Consider the following 18619-nt stretch of genomic DNA (forward strand, 5'->3'; position numbering starts at 1 on the left):
ATCTAATCGTCTCAAACCCAAGATGGCAGAAAATCACACCAATCACACCCAGCACTCCAAGGGAGCGCAAGAGAACATTCGAGTATAAGAGTAGAGACACTAACACAGATAATGGTCCCAGCACTTCGAACTATAAAACAAACACAGATCACTCGAAATCTAACATGAAAAACGGGAGTAATAAGAATGTAAAATTTAGGCACGATGAGAAACAAGCCCCCTCCAGGGAATGGATACCATGGGAACATGAACACCACAGAGAGACAAATACATACCACGATAGAGATACCAAGCGATCTGACACACATAGAAGAGATGAAGAGAGAAAACAATACAGACAGGGACACCAATACGACGACCAATGGAAACACAAATCATACACCACTAAACACAGCGACTATCATGACTACCACCACAGGGCTAGATCACCCCTAGACAACCACAGAGCAAGATCTCCAATAGAACAGAGGGAAAACAGATATGAAAGGGAACGCAGTCCAAGGAGAGAACCAAGGTCACCACCCACACACTCAAGACATTCGGGGCCTTTTTTAGAGAACGCCCCAGGGAGGAAAGCCCCCCCCCCTAACAACACAGAACAGATATCTACTTCTAGAAGGACAGAGAGAACAAGACTCCCCAAACACAAGGGCCAGAAAAAGACCACACGAGGAAAACGGGGAGGAAGAAACCAGCAGAAAAAGACCAGCAACACAATAGAGAATAGCAACATATTCAACTTAAGCAAAAAGAGTCTGAATGCCGAGGAGTGTAGTCTTATTAAAAAAGGCCTTAACTTTGCACCAGCGGCTGCAGCAAGCGGTTTCAACCTATACATAGACGCACATAAATTTATACGACAACTCACACTGAAAAAATTCTTCCTATCCAAGGATGCCCAAAGTAGGGAAATCACGAACAACAGCACACCGTCAACAATAGAACAAGACACTTTCAAACATACATCCCTAAAAGAAAAATCTAAATTTTATCCAAGTTGGGCTAAAAGCCATAACATAGAGACGTTCCATCAAAAAATACAGGAAGACTTCGATAAACTAACACAAGACAATAGAAGTAAAATTAAACACAACCTAACCCTCAAAGAGAAGACTGCACTAAAACAACTAGAAGACGACAAGTCAATAACCATCAAACAAGCGGACAAAGGGGGGGGAGTAGTCATTATGGATACCACAAACTACAGAAAAGAAGCAGACAGGATCCTCTCAGATGCTACAACATATGAGAATCTAAAAATAAATCCCCACAAAAACTTCTGCACAGAGTACCTAAACCACATACTGCTGCGGCCAAGTTTATTCGAGCATTTGCCCGTTCTTGGCCGCAGCAGTAGCCTGGCGCGCGCCCGAGAGTGACGGGCGCCCGCCGAAGCAGCGGAAGAGCGCCCTCCGATCGGGGCGCTCTCCCTACCGCTGCCGGGTCCGCCGGGTCCCCCGGAACCCCCTGCCGCTGTCCCGCGATCGCGGGACACCAGGGCTCCCTCGGGGAGCCCCTGGACGCGCGTGCAGGGGGCGCACGCTCCCGAAGACGCGTGACCGCGCGTCTATGACGCGCGGCACGCCGAGGGGCGGCCACAAGCAAGCCGGGAAATCTCCCGGCTTGCGGTACCGGCCACACTTTAATAAAGTGTGTCGGTAGTGTAGATAAAGGTAAAGCAATAGGGGTCATAAATTCAAAAGAATACGAATATTTGAATGTCAAATTCCCCGTGATGCCCATTTTCTACTTCCTTCCCAAAATACACAAAAGCCTAACAGCGCCACCAGGTAGACCAATCATCTCGGGTATAGGCTCTCTAACTTCAAGACTATCAGAATACATAGACATTTCCCTACAACCCTATGTCGTGGAGATGAAATCGTATCTTAGAGACACAACACAAACAATCAATCTGATAGAACAAACAACATGGAGCCCAGATTTTACACTATGCACATGTGATGTGACATCCCTATACACATCCATCAATCACGAGGACGGCATTTCAGCCATAGATAGGACACTCAGCAATGACCCAAACATGCATATAGAACAAAAAACTTTTATTTTAGAAAGTATTAACTTTATTTTAAAACACAACCTTTTTAACTTCGATGGGAAGCATTTCCTACAAAAATGTGGCACCGCAATGGGTACAAAATTTGCACCCAGCTATGCCAATCTTTTCATGGACATCTGGGAACAGGACAAAATTTGGTCCCCACACGAATTCAGCGCTGATCTAGCGCTATGGCGAAGATATATTGATGATATCTTCTTCATCTGGAAAGGAAGCGAGGTAGATCTCAAACGCTTTCTGGAATACATCAATAACAATGAGATTAATCTAAAATTTACAGCATGCACAAACCAAGTCTCAGTAGACTTCTTGGATCTTACTATCTATGTAGAGAATAACACACTCAAAACCAAAACATTCTTCAAGAAGGTAGATTGCAATAATTACCTACTGCGAACAAGCTGCCACCACAGAAAGTGGCTATCCAATATACCCCCAGGACAATTCCGCCGAATCAGGCGGAATTGCAGCGATAGTAACGTCTTTAGAGAACAAGCAGATATTCTAAAAGGTAGGTTTGTTAATAAAGGATACAATAAAATCACATTAGAAGAATCCATTAATAAAACAGGCCTCCTACACAGAACAGACATTCTTAAAACATCACAAAAGCAACAAAGAGACGATTTTAATGCCCCATTTTTAACTCAGTATAGCCAGGATTCAGGTAAAATACAAAAAATCCTAAATAAACACTGGCACCTTCTACTAGGGGATGACACTCTTAAAAATTACCTCCCAGAAAGACCCAGGGTCATTTTTAAAAGAGCTGACAATATAAAAACCAAACTAGCACCAAGTCTGTTCAGAACAGACAATACCAAAAAGGAACAAAGTTGGCTATCTACAGCAAAAGGTTTTTTCAAGTGCAGCACCTGCAAAGCTTGCAAACAGGGCTCCAGTGACAAAATCAACTTTTCATCACAAGTCACAGGTGAACAATTCAAAACTGCACAGTTCATCAATTGCAAGAGCGATTACGTAGTTTATCTACTAAACTGCCCCTGTGGACTACAGTATGTCGGCCGTACCAGCAGACCATTAAAGGTTCATATACTAGAGCATATTGGGAACATCCGACGACAGCTAATGACCCACAGCGTGTCCAAGCATTTTTCACTCCAGCACCAGGGAGATCCCTCCGGCCTCACCTATAGAGCCATAGAACAGATCCCCCCCCTCTGGCGAGGGGGTGATAGACTAACCAAACTAGCCAAAAAGGAAACTTTATGGATCTACAAATTAAAGACGCTAGCACCCCTAGGACTTAACATAGATATAGACATTGGGGCTTTTCTAGAATAAATTCATTTTATTTCATTTCATTTTTATTTCATCTTACCTTATGGTACTTGTATTGTATTTTAATTGAGGTCCACCTTATCATGATATACTAATTTTGTTTTTTCTTCTCCTTCTTCTGCTTTTTCTTCTTTCTCTTTTTCTTTTTCTCCTCATTTTTCTCCTTTTTCTCCCCCTCTCTTTCTCGTTCGGTTCTCTTCTCCTCTTCTCTCTCCCCTCCTTTTACTTATCCCACCCACTTTATTCCCTTTTTCCTCTCCCCCTCCCTTGTACCAGCACCGCCGCAACTTTGAGGATCCATCATTGCTTGTATTTATCTCATTGTACCAACAAGAATACATAGAATGTCTGCCTATGTTTAGCTTAATGCACTAAACACACAGCAACAGAGCGAATAAGTATTGTGACCCTGGAATCGAATCCCCGATGCACCACATACAACCACACATGCAAAATTCAAAAGTCTGAGAATACCTTAAATGCAAAACTATACACCATACAGATATCACTATATTTTAAGAAAATTTTCCAAACAAACCACAAGGGGGAACAAAAACTTTTAAAACTATTCTTTATCATCTGGGCAATCCAGCACATTTTTAATTCAGAGCCTTAATGAAGACACATGTGATGCGACCAAATTACCACACATGGACTTTTCCTAGCTAGTTATCTTATTAAGTATTCTACTAGCTATTTTTATTGGAACATTTCAATCAGGGAAATTTTTTCCACTGTTTTTTACAACTAAGCCCCCTTTTTTCTTACTACATAGTTTTTTATAACCATATAACCATTTTTTTTTTTTTTTTCAACTTCAAGATTTTTATTGGGTTTCACAACACAAACATTATGCCACATCCCATTGTAAACAATTTGAAACCCCTCGAGGTTTACCCTTTTCACTCTCCCTATCGAGGGTAAACTCACTCAAGAGCAACGAGGGACTAACAACATGCACTCACAAGACTAGACAAACCTGACTCACTGGACCGAAGACTAGACAACAAAGGAAAAAAACAACAAGGGGGGAAAAGGGGAGGAGGGGGGAGGGGGGAAGGGAATGGACTGCCACCCTGCTCATTGGTAGTGGAAGATCTGCTGTCGGTCCGTAATGCGCCCTTCTTTGTGGCCCCTGACGACTCCACCTCTTGGTTCTAGTTTGAATAGTCGGGGGGGGGGATCCTACCTTTCACGTGCCTATGTTATAGTATGTTCTGCTCCGTCACCAGAGAACGCACTTGTGTTTATTATAGCAAAATCGTGCTGGCATCTACCCCGGGGATGTCGGATTGGGTAAGCCATGGCTCCCATACTTTTAAGAAATTTCGGCCAGAGTCATTGACCCAGCTAGTCAACTGTTCCATCTGGCATACTTGCCACAATCTGTTTTGAATTTTAGAGATGACTGGAAGATCTTGCTGTATCCACAATGCTGCGATCTCGCACCGTGTGGCTGTGGCCATATGTGCCACCAGTTTGTGCGCCGTTTTCGACAACCCCTGTACCCGCCTGCTCAGTAAGAACAGCCACGGGTCCAGGGGGACCTCTAAATCGAGGATACTTTGTGCCCATGCTCTAATGCTCTCCCAAATCGGAAGTACCTTCGGGCAGGACCACAGCATGTGGACTAGGTCTGCTGTTTCCCCGCACTGTTATGGACAGAGCGGGGAATAACCGCCGACAAATTTAGATAAACGTAATGGGGTATGATACCAGCGCATCATGACCTTATATGCGTTCTCTTTTAACGTAGAGCATATGGAGCTTTTGGCTGCCGCCTGTAGGATCCACTCCCAGTCTTTGGGCCTCATGCAGTAAGCGTCGATTATGTGAAATCGGCAATCTTACCGATTAGTCATGTTATTGGCGTTTTTTCCTCTCCGTATGCAGTAAGTGCCGAATACATTCAAAATCAACCCGAAAACAAATCCGCCCACTCTCACGATGATTAGCCGATCACACACAGGTGTATCGGCGTGCGTGGCGCGGTGCTGTTAGGTTGCCCAATCACAAATCTTGCTGAATCAGGCGAAACAAGCATGTTTTGGATTGCGCGCCATATTTAAAGGCAACGTGTACTGCTATTCATTCTCTGTGTTGTTGGGAGTGAGAGAGAGAGAGACGCACAGAGCTGGCTGTTTGAACATTTGCATATTGACTGAGAGACTTGTTGTGTATTGGGTGAGCTTTGTCCATTGTTGTTTTGTTTACATCTTTGTCTTGTTTTATATGTGGAAGTGTTTCGTGTGATTGGCTGTACATTTATTGTCTGTTTTTTGTGAGTGCTGGAAGTATGCCCGCAAAGCGTGGGAAGAGTGATGCTGGTGGGAGTGGGAGTGCTACTCGTGGGAGTACGCGTCGGAGTGAACGTACTGTTCAGGGGAGTGATGTTGCTGAGAGTGAGAGTGGTGTTGCAGGGAGTGGGAGTGCTGGTGCTGCGAGTGGTGTTGCTGGGAGTGGGAGTGGTGTTGCTGGGAGTGGGAGTGCTGTTGCTGGGAGTGGGAGTGCTGTTGCTGGGAGTGGGAGTGCTGTTGCTGGGAGTGGGAGTGCTGTTGCTGGGAGTGGGAGTGCTGGTGCTGGGAGTGGGAGTGCTGTTGCTGGGAGTGGGAGTGCTGGTGCTGGGAGTGCTGGTGCTAGGAGTGTGAGTGCTGGTGCTAGGAGTGGGAGTGCTGGTGCTGGGAGTGCTGCTGGTGGCGCAGTTGCTGATGGGGTGGATGGTGGTGGCGTGCTTGCTGGTGGGCAGCTTTTGGAGGCTCTTCCATTGGAACAAGGAGAGTCCAGTCAGCACCAGCCAAGCTCTGACCCTAAACCTGCTCGGAAGAAACGTGTGGAGAAGCCACGTAATCCTCGCTTCAATGACCAGGAAAATACAGCTCTTGTCACTGGCATTCTGGAGCACTATGACAGTATATATGGACATTTACTAGGTAAGTGTACATTTACATTTATTATTCAAATACATGTGATCCTAGGTCATCTGAGTTTTGTTCATATGCAAATATGGCTTCACAATATCTTTCTATGTTAATTAGTCTGGAAACACAGCTTTTTATCATGCCTTACAAGGACAACTAAACACAGGCGGTCAATTTGCCATAACTGCATACAATATGAATGCAACCTTGCTTACATGTATAGGTTTAGTAGTGAATGCTCATGTGCTTCACATATTACACATAAAACAGCATGTTTGCTATCTCTTGGAACAGCTAGCAGTGTAGGAAACTGGTGCTTATATTATTATTCATTTACCTCATATATTTTATATGTTTTTCAAGGGCGGACAAGTTCAGCAAGCAGAAAAGAAATGTGGGACACAATAGTCATTGGTGTCAATGCGTGTGGGAATCATGTGAGGGACAAGCGGAATTGTCACAAGAGATTTGATGATATTAGGTCCAAATTGAAAAAGAAAATACAACACCAACGCGTGCATGCTACTGGCACTGGAGGTGGGCCCACACCACAACGTCTCATATTAAGTCCAATGGAGGAGCTGCTTCGGGCAAAATTACTTCCCGTCGTCGTGGAAGGCTTACCTGGTGACCGTGATATAGGAATTTACCCCTCACAATTTCCACCAGGTGAGAAATATTACTGTACTAGGCGTGTCGTTGCTTACAGTTATTTTGCATAGTTACACTGCTTTTTATACTGTCTTCACAATATAAGCATACCTGCATCTATATATGTATATGTCTGATTCTGTATACATATATATCTCAAAATAGACATATATGTTGTAGTCCTACTAAAAGCAGTAACTAATATAGCACGTGCCATTGCGTGCTCATTTACATGTGAATTCCCAAAATGCATTGCTGCAGTGGAAGCAATTGATGGTGGGCGAAGATGGGGAACAACAGGGTAGTACACATGTGTAACACATGTTAATGAGAAATTATTACTAGCTACAGGTACAGAACAGAAATATGTAGAATATTATTGTGTATTTTATTTATTTTACTCCGACAAACATGACATTACTGCCTATTTTAAGCATGCATCAAATATATTGCATGCAACGGCCTACAAACATCACTTGCACTAACACATCTATAGTTGTTAATGAAAAGGTCCATTTTTGATTTAAGTCATATACAGACAGCATAATGAGGCACACGTATCATATTTTATGTCATTGTTTTCATAACTTAAAAACTGCACACGACTATTTAGCTCATTTACCATTGTGTTAAAGCAGCTGCAATTAATATCTCATCACAGCATACACTTCAACAGAGGGGGTGGGGTTCAGCACACACACTAATTACAGCCTCATTTTAGGGGCAACTTAGTTCACACCATTTTCACCTGTTTCAAGTAATTGAAAGGTGTGGCTGATTAGGCTTTTTGGGGAAGGGACAACCGTTCTTACAACCTCACTAGCACAACTGAAGTTAATCACACTCATTTGAAAGCTTCACTTTAGCTACTAAATGCCCCAACAACTCATTACTTATCAAACCGTACGTCACACATTAGTTCACTCATATCTATAGTTGAACTACTATCAACGACACATTATCACACACTGCATGTGTTGTCTTGTTTAGTCACAGTCACATTCATGTGTGCCACATCTTATATTAATGTACCACACATATCCTCTACCAAAAACAACACTTTTTGCAATATGACCACCTTCATGATAACCATTGTGAATGGTCATCTCATGATAGTTATGTACATTATGATACTGATATCACTACACAACATATGATTTTTATGTAAAAATTTAATGTATTTTTCCTCACGCATTACTGCAGAACCATAGTATGTTGTATGTTAGGGAACTCAAAACTTCTAAGTACACAGGCATGTACATTGTTATTACAACTATTTATGTTCACTTTCACACACACATTTTGGGTTAAGGAAATGATGCTGTTAGATACTCATAAATACAGAACATACAATAACTGTTTGTTCAATATTTACACATGTAAATGTAAAACTTATGTTATTGTTATATATAGTTGCCCCTGAAGGACATGTGTCACCTGAGACTGAACAAGTGTCTTCACCTGGGTCAGCCAGCTCAACACACCTAGAAGGTGAGTGTATCAGTTGGTGGCCATATAATATGTGCTCTTCTATATGTTATGTTGTCATGTTCATTATTTGTTTTGCACATCTTCTTTAAATAGGATTACTTAGTGTCAGTGAAAATGAAGTGTAAGGCAACTTGTATTGTGTTAGTGATGTTAACTATCATGTAGGAGTTTTGAGTTTACAGCAAGTTTTCATTCACTCATATTTCATACTGAGTCCAAACATTATTCTTAAGTCAAGGTAGTTTTTAATGTGAGGTTATAAAACGTATGGAAACATGTTAGTTGTTACTTATGACACAGTACAATTACATAGTAACACAGCAGAGATTAACATGACATTTAATAATTTGTACATTTATTTGTAGAACATGATGAAGAGGATTATGATGATGATGATGATGACGCCACCGCCATACACACACAAATAGAAGCAAGTGACCATGAAGACGTTCCAATTGAAACTGTTTTACCGGCAAATCGTCCAGCAAATACGACATACGATGCAATTGTAGCTTCTGAGGGAAAAATTGTGGAAGCAGAAAATCGTCGCCATTCTGACTTCATGACAGTGCTGGAAAGGATGATTGCACTGCAGGAAGAAACAGTTTCACAATTGGCACATCTCCACAGAGTCTTCATTGAAGTGCCGAAACAGTTGCAAAAAATCAACACCTCATTCGAAGCATTAGTTGTTCAGCAAACACAAGCTAATTACTGGAGAATGACTAATGTACCACAATTCAACACCTCCCAGCCAGGATCTGTTCATGCAGGTCAGTTTTCACCACATTCATCTGATATTCATTCACCAGGCCCAAATGTTACCGGTCAAGTAGCAGAGATTGCTGTGCAGGTTCCTGACGACATACTACCACTGCCATCTGTACAAAATCAGCAGCTGACACCTACAAAGGAGCCCACAAAAACAAAATACAAGCAGTTACTACTGACCAGTTTTTGGTCAAAAACAACAAAAGACACACATGAAACAGACCAACCATCACTTGTGCAGTGTCTACCAACTTGCTCACAGTCACTACCCAAAAGCCCTGTAGGTGAATCACTGCCCAAAAGCCCTGTAGGTGAATCACTGCCCAAAAGCCCTGTAGGTGAATCACTGGCCACAAGCCCTGTAGGTGAGTCACTGGCCACAAGCCCCGTAGGTGAACAGTCACTGCCCAAAAGCCCTGTAGGTGAGTCACTGCCCACAAGCCCTGCCCGTGAAGTGCCAGAGGCCACTCAAAGTGGCTCTGCTGTGCCTAAAGTTGGTGGCAAAAGAAAAAGGAAAATTCAAGAGACAACAAGCAGGCCTGTTACTCGCTCGCAAAAGGAACAAAAAAAATAAATGTTATAATTCAGAAAATATGTCTTTGGCCTTGTTTTGTTGACTTCACATTATCTAATTACTATTGTATGTATGCTGAAGACTGTGTTGTTTCCAAACTTTCAAGTATGTTCTTGTACACGTGAAGTTTTGGAAATGTGAACACTCCTAATTAATGAATAGTGTTCTAAATATTTATGTTTTAATCGTCTGTTCAGTAATGGTCCACCAGGAGCCAGTTGCTAAGTTTAGAGAAGCTGCCATTGACTTTGCAGCAAAACATTGCATTTGGGTGTGTTAATTGATGTAATCATTGCATGTGCATATTATTTTCATGCAATTATAAAAGCACCTATTTAACTGCAAACATCTTTCTTGTACGTGTACAGCAGGATTTTGTGTTACATATTACTTACCTTTGCTGCCCATTGTAATGTTGTCCTTTAATCATTTATGTGTTCTTGTTTCAAGAACATCTCTGAATTGATACTAATATATATGTAGTATGTATTGATATATGCACACACACACACACACACAGACACACACTGTGTGTGTGTGTGTGTGTGTATATATAGTGCTATCTAAACTGGTATAGATGTATTTACAAGAAACATACACTTCATGCTTCCTTGTGAAAACACAGTATTTTAATAATACAGGCCTAATGTTTGAGAAGTATACTAAGTGTGAGCCTCTAACATTATTGGGCGCAAACAAATGTTTATTACTTAATTCACTCATGTTTATCACCATTTAAATAGGTTTCATACAAGGCCTACTTACTGCCATCAATATGTTGTGTGTACTCCAGCAATATTTAAAAAAAAAAAAATTACTTTTTTTATATATATATATATATATATATATATATATATATATATATATATATATATATATATAATATATAAAAAACAAAAAACAAAAAAAATAATATTTTTTTATATATAATATATATATATATATATATATATACACATACACATACACATACACATACACATACACATACACATACACATACACAGTACAATATACACTTTATATATATATATATATTTATGAGATAGATATATTTATATATATATATATATAGATACACACGTATTTAAACTCATGCAGACAGGGACTTAAACAGACTTTCAAATACACACAGAAATGGATGTGGGAAAAAAACATTTCATTTTGCAGGTGTGTGAATTTACTGATATGGCTGTCTAAGCACTATTTTCACACAGTGGTCTTTGTTATTTTGCAAGAAAACTCAATGTTACTGAATGAAAAGTGTACTAATTTTTTCAAAAAGGAGATAAAAAAAGGATACATGTTTGTCCCACATGCGGCTATCACAAACCACAAATCTTCAAGCAATTATAACTAGAAATCCAATTGGCGTTTGAAATAAGGAGTTACAGTTTATACTTTTGTTGACCTTGAAAAGGAAACACAGCAATTTGTTAGCCACTGAGCAGTTTCATTTTGATGAGCAAAGAACAGATACCTGCACACATCTTTTGTGCTACTCTGCAATGGCTGATGAATTGGTGACAATTATGAATCCGAATTTAGGTTATAAATACATGATTTCAGAAGCTATTTTATCAACTTGCTGACATCAAGCAAGCACACGCCAAATCTATGATTTGATTCGAGCAAAATATCCTTATTACCAAAACCGTCGGCATGCGCGCAATTTTAATTCATCAATAAGATTCACTTTATCAACAAATGACTTTTTTGAACGTGTGCAGGATAAGCTAGAACACAACTATGGTTTCTGGAAGATTGCCAAAGAAAAACATTTCACCGTGAAAGAAGGCACATATATTGTGGTTAAAGGCATATTTATTCCTAATGCCAATAGCAATGGATCCGCTACTACTGTTCCGTGTGAATCGATAGCTGCTGCAATATCTGCACCCTCCATTCCTGAAACCCACATTGTACATGAACATAACTACTATGATTCTGTACCAAGCCTTTCAGCTGAAAATGCATTGGAATGGGTACCCGAAGAAATGAACATACCTCCCGACCAATTGTTTGAAGAAAGCAGTGGCGATTCCTATGAGCGCTTCATGGAGGAGATGTGTTTCATACTGGATTCAGCGTTTGGGTCAAGCGTGGATGAAAATGCCTTGCATTTCTGGAGTGACCAGTTGCAGGCAGACGAAGAGTTAATTCTAGAAGAATGGTAAATATAACAATCGTTATGCGTTGACTCTGCGTTTACATTTTTTTTTTTTGTCTAACCACCATTTTCCCTTTCAATGCGTGGATACAGCGTAACATAGCAGACTGCATAACATGTAGCGATCACAAACAAATTGTTTCCGAATACAATATAGTAGAACCTGAAAGAGTAGTACACATTGCTGACGGAATAAATATACGTACTTTCCTATCACTTTAAACATATTAGCAAAATTTTACCATAACTCTAACACATACCTGTTTTGTTATCATGCTACATCTACAACATTTAAAGCGGGTCCACCACGTATGACGTGGGACCCTTGTCATGGCCCAAGGCGTCCTTAAAAAGGATTACGGATGTAAGTCCCGCCCCCAAGCGACGTGCGCGCCTCAAAGCCTATTGGCTGTCATGTTTTGTTATAGTAACGGTAACTGCAGTGTGTCATACAGTGGGGGCGTACACTGGGCGTTAGCCGAATGTTAATTGAGTGGGAGGAGTGTTAGCGTGCGTTTCACGCTGGTTTAACATGACGTCACACGTATTGCATTTGCGCATTGTGTTATCGGCCGTCCTTTCTGTCCAAACACGTCTGTTTAAAAAGAATACAGATGTACTCGTTTAGAACGAATGTAGTTTCGTATTCATTGTATTTGAAATAAAGATTGTATGTTTAATCATATTTTCAACCTGTATTGAACGCACAACGTACGCTTTGTTTTGCGCATGCGCAAACAGTTAGTGCAGCCAAGCCTGAAGTGCGTGCGCACACTAAGATGTGCGCGCACATTTTTCAGTATACAGGCAACGTTCACATCATATACATAGTTATGCCTGCTACAAATTTTAGGAAACATTACATACTGATGTACACTTGTACTTCTAAAATATAAGTGAGTGACGTGTGTATGTACACAATCATATAGAGCTGTGTAACGCGTTGTCACGGATACATATATAGTAAGGTGCCATCTTTGACCATCATGTGTTTGCTGTATTTCAGAGATGTCGGGGAAGATACAATCGGATCAATGTATGATTTCAGAAGAGTCTACCTTTATATGAGATGATTGTGAGGAGGAGCCACCGACTACTATACTACATATGGAACTAATTTTATATTGCTTGCAGCGCTTATTAACAAACAATTAAAAATGTGATACACTTATGCCTATATTGCATAAGCACTTAATTAACATAATGATGTTGCAAAATAGTGCCTCATGAATTTTTATTGAGTGTTCTTTAATGACTACTATCATTTTATGGCATGGTGTGTTTTATATATAACAACCATTCCCACTCTGCTAACACATTTGTGTATTCTATTGTGTAATGGAACGTATGACTGTCGAAACTATGTAACAATAATAATAAGAATAATAATTATAATATGAGCATGTTCATGTATAGCGCTGCTAGTTGTACACAGCGCTTTACAGACACATTTTTCAGGCTCAGGTCCCTGGCCCGTGGAACTTACAATTTATTTTTGGCCGCCTGAGGCACAGGGAGATAAAGTGATTTGGCCAAGATCACAAGGAGCCGACACCGGGAATTGAACCAGACTCCCCTGCTTCAAACTCTCAGTGCCAGTGTGTGTCTTTACTCACTGAGCCACTCCTTCTCCCAATGTAAAGGACACTTACAACCAACTAGCCCTTTATTGTTAAAAATCTCTTGTTACATGGGTATGTTAATAAAATGGTTTGGGACTGTAGCAATTAATGTTATTGGCCAGATGTTGTGGTCCCCTACAATGCATGATGTTCTGAATATGACATCAACATCATGTAATGAAGTACGTTTCTGTGTATATTTCATTAACCTAACTAACTATAGTTTACTGTGTTTATTAAACTTTCTAAAAATACATCGTATAGTCAATATGATGATATAAGCTACCATAATAAAGCTGGTGTTATCATTTGTCGGTGTTATACATGGATCCTACACAAATTGATTCAGACACAAACAGTTGTCTTAAAAAGTGTGTCTATGCTAATGTGCACGTGATTGACGTTACAATTGTGAGAATACTTGATAATTATCATCATGATAATGATGAAGTGACGTGAATTATATAGCAAAAATATTACCAACATTGTCATATAGGTAAATTAGAAATGCTAAATGACAGTAACATTTGCAACAAAATAGTGTTTTCTGTTCACAGTTTTACACTTGGTACATGTAGGACACATCCACACACGTGTGACTTATACATACACATGTCACAAATTTAAATTCATGTTGACTATTAATTCCTAGCATTAAAAAACACCTACATTGCTAAATATAAGATGTAGTACGCATTGTTGTGATTACAGGCATTCATGCATGGAGTGTTATGATCAGTCAATTTCATCCGTGATGAATGAGCTCCCGTAAGTAAACAAATAAGTACAGTTATCCCCTTTTCTCCAAACAGCTCTATATTACATGAATGGAATTTATAAGGAAACATACATAAAATGTGATAAAATGTGAGTAATCATTTTCTAATACAATGCACATGAAAGCTCAAGAGTAGCTAAATGCATATACATGATACAGAAAGTACATGTATGTTACATTTGTCTTTAAAACAATATGTTGTGTTTTTACTTCAAATAATTATAGGAAGATTGAGGTAGGCACATCTTATGAGAGATGTCAGCAAATATACATACCATGATCAGTCATACTGGAGATATACCTATAATGCAAAGGAACAATATATAAATTGCAAACATTGACATGCCATCTTCAGTACCGTAAACAACACAGCAAAGTGTGTATTTGGTGTTAAATGTGCAACACCATGTATATTTAATCACATTCAAAATGTAAATGAGCCTGGTGTACACATCATATGGATGTACATGTTACACTGCACCAATAACATTGTATGTAAGCATACTAGAAGCATGAATGAGTATGGGCATAATATGTGTATTGTGTTAGCATAAGGAACAACACAATGCTAAAATATTAGTGCTTTGTTACCCCAGTTGTATTCACATACACACAACTAAAGTACAATTGAAGAGGGATTATATAACCTGTGCAACAATAACATACCGGTGCCACATCCCTTTGTGCACACAGCAGAGAAAAGAAAGGTGTGCAACCCATATTCATCTGTGTCCTAACAGAAGGTTATATAAAAAAAACATTATTGTTAAGATAACATAATTTAACTATAAAAGTAGAACTTGGAACATATATGTTTTTACTTACAAGAAAAAAATGAATTGATGAGATTCTGGCGTGTCTGGCCACCACTGGCTGTTTGTTCATTTTCAGCAGCTACATGGGTGGGATGCTCGTCTACCAAAGGCTCAGCTAGGTCTGATTGTACATTGTGCCTGAGTGCAACATTGTGCAAAATGCAACAGGCAAGGATAATATCAGACACTTTTTGAGGCTTGTATAGAAGAGCCCCACCAGTTCTGTCCAGACACCTAAATCTGGTCTTGAGTAGGCCAAATGTCCTCTCTATAACAGATCTTGTAGATATATGGGCTGCATTGTACCTCTCCTCTGCTTCAGTTTGAGGGTTTAGCACCGGAGTCAAGAGCCACGGCCTAATTCCGTATCCTGAGTCACCTATAATGAATGGAGCACACATAAGCTGACATTAGTGATCAAATTCTACAATGCCAACATTCCTAAATAAAAATGTGTTTTGTGTTAGAACATCTAAATCTGTACTCACCCAGCAGCCAACCATGTTCAAAATGTCCCTCTTCGAACGCATGGAAGACTGAAGAGTTCCTCAGGATAGAGGAATCGTGACTGGAACCAGGGAATTTGGGTACCACATGCATTATCCTCATTGTGGCATCACATACCACCTGTACATTGAGTGAATGGTAGTGCTTACGATTGCGGTACACATGCTCACTCTGACCAGGTGCAATCAAAGCAACATGTGTGCAATCGATTACAATCTTACAATCTCCTCCTCACTCATCCCATCTAACAGGGTTCTCTCCCTGTACAGACGCGGACGAGGCACAACTTGTCTCCTCTGTCTTCTCCTCTGATCTCCTGTCCCTCTCCCTGTCCCTCGGCCTGTCCCTCTCCCTGTCCCTGTCGTATCCGCGTCACTGTCCCTGTCACTGTCCCTCGGTGTGTCCCTCCCTTGCCCTATATGATTGTCTTCATCATCAAGCATGTCATAGAAAAGAATGTTCCTCCGTCTCCTAAACAATCTCAACATTTTGAAATGAGTAGCTGTGAATGAGCAGGTAATGGGCGTCCTTTAAATAGGTATGTGATGATGTCAGGTGACATAGTAAAATGCAAGGTTTTACATTAACATAATAAAGTACTTGTGTGGCAAGCTGTGTGCAGTTGTTGTGTGTATTCTGCAGGGAATGATGATATTTGCCAATGATGTGACGTGATGCTTTGTACAAACATTGCTTGCAAATAAATAGTTGCATGTGCAATGCATGTAAAACTTGTGAACGCAAGAGTCAGTCATGTAATGAGACAAAAAGGCTGAGATTGATGTGGGAAAAGTTTTGTGTAACATGTGTAATTAGCCATGTTATTGTGACATGTTGCCAACAATGAATAGTCGTGTGCATATGCATGCATTTCTGTAATGAGGATAGTTGCTATAGAATGAGTTTACAAGGTGTCCCAATGATGAATTACTGTACATGTGCGTATAAGTTAGGTTGAAGTGCTTGTAATGCAACGGTTATAATGTAAATATGCAATGTGATTGCGCGTCCAATAAGTGACGTCATGAAAATAGGGAGGACCAAACCTAGATGTAAACATGAGAATTTAGATGTACATGAACGTTTAAAGATGCGTGACACATTACAAGCATTGTGTAATGTAAAGGAACATGAATATACTGTGTATGTGTGACATGTGTAACATCATGTAAACAATTGTCGATCAATTCAGTAAAATGTGTGCTATGATGTGAGGTTCTCCTTTAAGAGTTGAGTATAGTATTTTCCCTTGCCACATCATCACATGATGAGTAATGTGACCCGCAAATGCTGAAAACATGTAAAAGTATAATGTTATGCAAATAATACACGTCAGCCGTGACACAATGCAGGGAATGCCCCCCACACCGTAATGCAAATGACGTTTGTATTGTGAGCAATGAAACGTAAACAGTACTATACTGTTATACGTCCCCGCTCCATTGACTCCATTGATGTACAGAAGATTTTTTTTTTCTAAGTGCCGTTCCGGCAGCCTTAGCGATCGTTCTCCCGTCCAAACTGCCAACTTTAGTTGGCGGGAGAAATCGGCCATAACATCTCAATTTCGTAGTGCCGATCAGCCCCGATAAGCTGATTTTTTTTGTTGAATCCAGCCGATTTAAAAAAGTGGCGATCAGTGGCGAAAACAGGCTTATCGGCAGCCGACTGGCCATAACAAAATAATCGGCTCCGAAACCTGGCGAAATCAAGCACTTATCGGCGCTTACTGAATCTCAAACCCAATTTTGGCTATAAAATGGTGATAATTCCCTTATCAACGCTTACTGCATGAGGCCCTTTGTCCTCTAAAGTCTCCCCTAGGTCTGTCTCCCATTTAGTCATGTAGTTCAGTTTGTCGGCGTCAGGTCCACTTGGACAGATCACTTCCCGGTATAATCTAGAGGTGAGTCCCCGTGTGTCCGTGGCTCTAGAACACAGCTGCTCGAAATTGGTCCTGGCTGGTCTAATTGGAAATTCATTATAGAATGCTCTTATCTGGAGGTAGCGGAATAATTCAGTGTTTGGAAGGCCTTTTTCTGATTTGACGTGTTCGAATGTTTTAATATACTGAGGCCCCTTCAGGTTCATTAACCGCTTATATCCCGACTGTATCCAAATTTTAAAGTGCCGCTCTCCGGCCATCCCCGGGGCGAAATCTGGGTTATCGAATAGCGGGGTCATTAAGGAGTGTTTTGTCGTTAGTTTATGTTTAAATTTGGAACTCCTCCACACCGCCAGAGAGTTCACCATGGTCCGTAGCAGCATCCCCACCGTGTTGTCGCAGCGTTTTGGCAGCCAAATTAAATTATACAGCTCAATTGGAGCACAGCAGGTTTTCTCCAGCGCCACCCATCTCCGCAGGGACGGGTCCAGGTGCCACTGGACGATCTGACCTAATCTTGCTGCTTTGTAATATGCCATCAAACAAGGTACCGCTAGTCCTCCTCTAATCGTGGGTCTGGTTAATATACTCTTAGCAATTCTTGGACTCTTCTTGTGCCAAATGAATTTCATGATCTTTGACTGTAAGGCGAGGATATCTGCCCGCACCAATGGTATTGGCAGGGCCTGGAACAGGTAAAGCACCCTTGGCAGAAGATTCATCTTAATGCTATGAATTCTTCCAAACCAAGAAATTCCAAACCCCGCCCACACCCTCATATCCTCCCTTAAAGCTTGAAATAATTTGGGATAATTAGCTTTGTATAATGAGTCATATGTCTTTGGATACCTAAGTATTTGATTGAGGAGGCTTGCCATTTAAAGTTAAAATTTAGTTCGATTAATTTTTCCATTGGGCGCGGGAGACTAATATTTAGGGCTTTAGACTTTGTCTGGTTAATTTTAAACCCGGAGATGAGGCCAAACGCACCCAGAATCTCAAAGACATTGGGCAGGGAAGTGAGCGGTCTCGACAGGGTCAGTATAACGTCA

General features: G+C 40.5%; 1 long non-coding RNA gene across 1 annotated transcript; it reads right to left on the reverse strand.

Moving 5' to 3' along the window:
- Positions 1 to 9107: 9107 nt before the first annotated feature.
- Positions 9108 to 14770, reverse strand: LOC142494553 (uncharacterized). Its single transcript, XR_012801526.1, has 3 exons — positions 14636 to 14770; positions 11798 to 11952; positions 9108 to 9350 (listed from the first exon to the last, which is right to left on the reverse strand). It is a non-coding gene; the product is annotated as an uncharacterized LOC142494553 (long non-coding RNA).
- Between the last annotated feature and the right edge of the window lie 3849 nt (positions 14771 to 18619).

The sequence above is a fragment of the Ascaphus truei genome, chromosome 5, assembly GCF_040206685.1.
Source record: "Ascaphus truei isolate aAscTru1 chromosome 5, aAscTru1.hap1, whole genome shotgun sequence".
Taxonomy (NCBI): domain Eukaryota; kingdom Metazoa; phylum Chordata; class Amphibia; order Anura; family Ascaphidae; genus Ascaphus; species Ascaphus truei.